The sequence below is a fragment of the Paramormyrops kingsleyae genome, chromosome 15, assembly GCF_048594095.1.
Source record: "Paramormyrops kingsleyae isolate MSU_618 chromosome 15, PKINGS_0.4, whole genome shotgun sequence".
NCBI classification, from domain to species: Eukaryota; Metazoa; Chordata; class Actinopteri; order Osteoglossiformes; family Mormyridae; genus Paramormyrops; species Paramormyrops kingsleyae.
Genome location: NC_132811.1, coordinates 29,959,030 through 29,960,798, shown reverse-complemented (window position 1 = coordinate 29,960,798; position 1,769 = coordinate 29,959,030). Strand labels below are relative to the sequence as shown.

The 1,769-nt window shown below is 37.7% G+C and overlaps 1 long non-coding RNA gene across 1 annotated transcript; it reads right to left on the bottom strand.

Moving 5' to 3' along the window:
* Positions 1-432: 432 nt before the first annotated feature.
* Positions 433-1,549, bottom strand: LOC111843432 (uncharacterized). The gene is made up of 3 exons (XR_002838160.2): positions 1,335-1,549; positions 893-1,111; positions 433-790 (listed from the first exon to the last, which is right to left on the bottom strand). It is a non-coding gene; the product is annotated as an uncharacterized lncRNA (long non-coding RNA).
* Between the last annotated feature and the right edge of the window lie 220 nt (positions 1,550-1,769).

The window sequence follows — 1,769 nt, the reverse complement described above, 5'->3', positions numbered from 1 at the left end:
CCCAATGGCAAACACATGTTCGAACACATTGAAATTACCATTCATAGATTCATACGATGTATTTCAATCACGTATGGATTTTGGAATTCAAAATTCACCAGGTTTTGGCTGTTTGTAAACCACGTATCACTGGGTCCATTATGGGTACCATTATGCCATGCATATACACACACTTATGCACCTTTATACACTCATTTTTGTAATAATGGCCAGACCCAAGCATAGATTTGAGATAACTACATGTTTAGTTTCTGTTGTTGATTTATTGTATGGAGATGTAACACACATTTGGACAGTTTCATTAAATTCTGAGATCTGAAAAAGGCATTTCATGAAAATAAAAACAATTCCAAAAGAGCACTTGAAATATAGCTTGTTTATTTTCCATACTTACATAGTGTTATTTTACACTACGCATTATTTTTACTCCATTTCACACTTCACCATCTCTGACAATTTAGGTCAGATATAGGAGTTTTTGCACAAACGCAAATTGTGAATTGCATTGTGAATATTCATTCTCGAGACAGTATTTCATTAAGGTAATGTGTACAATTTTAGATTTTTCAGTAATTGGAATAATTATAGCTGAGCAATTTCTTTAAGACGTATATAGAGTTCTGAGGCAGACTCACAGTTCTCTGGCTTCTGTAGTTGACTGTGCTCCATAACAAAGTCCAAGTACTCCTGGATGTTTGGGTCACCACATGGATTCATTGACTGGTTTAACTCAGGGAATGTGTCCAGTTCTGTGCATTCGATGGTAAATCCACAGTCTCTAGAGCCAAATCTAGATTAAAGAATTGATTTGTGTAATAGCATTTATTTACATTTAAATTATAAATAAAATTAAAATGGCTACAAGGAAGTAATTATATCACCCATCTATTACCTGTGTGGTAAGTAGTACAGTTCATTAGGCACTCCTCCAGGACATGATGCAGTTCTAGAAGTGCGAATCCTGTGACTGTTCCACAGCATGATACATTCATCCAGATCCTTCTGTATGACATCAGTGAAGCAAAATCTTAGCAAACACTGATGTTCATGACTTCCATTAAAGAGTCCTGCATCTCTGAGGTCAGCAAATAACTCCATCCAGAACTGAGACCTATAACAATAATTAGGTTAAAATGTTTATTTTAATGGTCTACAATGAGTTTAAACATACTTTACAACACTTAAGTGGTGTTTTCAAGTACTTAGCCAATGAATTTAGGAACTTAATGGTAATGTTCAAGCAGTCAATCTGTGATTAAAACTTTAACACTACAACGAGGTAAAACTACAGGGCAACATTAAGAAAACCAAAATAGTTCATTAAAGCCACTTACCTTCCCCTTCTGAATATAGACCACCACGACTCAATTCGTTGATTGTTTGTGGATGAGCCATACATGTGGCTAGACATTCCCGAGTAGTAGTCAGTATGATGGTGGCGTAGGGTACACTGAATTGCAGCCATAATGCCGTTCTCCGTGCCGCAATCGGTCCGCAGTCTCATGGGGACAACGCCAAGGTTTCTCAGGCAAGAGAGGAAATTGTGAGCAATCACTGATGGATTGTTATTTGTTGGTCCACATATGAGCCATAGTACTTTCCGTGAAAATCCATCTATGCATCCCGAAAGTGCCAAGCCAAATGGCTTTAGTTTGTCATAACCATCAGCATGCCACATATAATTCGGCCCCATTGAGTGGTAGGTTCTTCTTACAAATCTTCTGCGTGCTCTCCTCTCGCATCCTTGAGAATTGAGCTCCCGGAGAAAC